Source organism: Sinocyclocheilus grahami, unplaced genomic scaffold, assembly GCF_001515645.1.
Source record: "Sinocyclocheilus grahami isolate Dianchi unplaced genomic scaffold, SAMN03320097.WGS_v1.1 scaffold259.1, whole genome shotgun sequence".
NCBI classification, from domain to species: domain Eukaryota; kingdom Metazoa; phylum Chordata; class Actinopteri; order Cypriniformes; family Cyprinidae; genus Sinocyclocheilus; species Sinocyclocheilus grahami.
In genome coordinates this window covers 574,083-574,329 of record NW_015505438.1, presented here as the reverse complement: position 1 = coordinate 574,329, position 247 = coordinate 574,083, and the positions used below count along the sequence as shown (strand labels likewise).

Here is a 247-nt window from a genome sequence, read left to right as displayed (position 1 = left end):
ATTCTGACTTTGCTATGACAATCTGGCGCTTCTGAATCAGCTACTGTTTTGTTATTAGTTTAAGTATTTGCTATTGACTGTTCAAATGCGGAGTTTTGCGCATCGTGTGTGTGTGTGAGTGAGAGAGTGAGAGAGAGTGAGAGAGAGAGAGCGAGAGAGAGAGCGAGACATCACAGTGGAGTCAGCCGTCTTAGCCGTGGCTTGTGTACTGCAAACACATAGCAGCTTCATCACTGTGTCTGTCACC

The 247-nt window shown here is 46.2% G+C and overlaps 1 protein-coding gene across 3 annotated transcripts in view; it reads right to left on the bottom strand.

The window, feature by feature from the left end:
- The window catches only part of fxn (frataxin), a 12,519-nt gene that overhangs the window by 1,786 nt on the left and 10,486 nt on the right, over window positions 1-247 (bottom strand). The gene's annotated exons all lie outside the window — the stretch shown is intronic.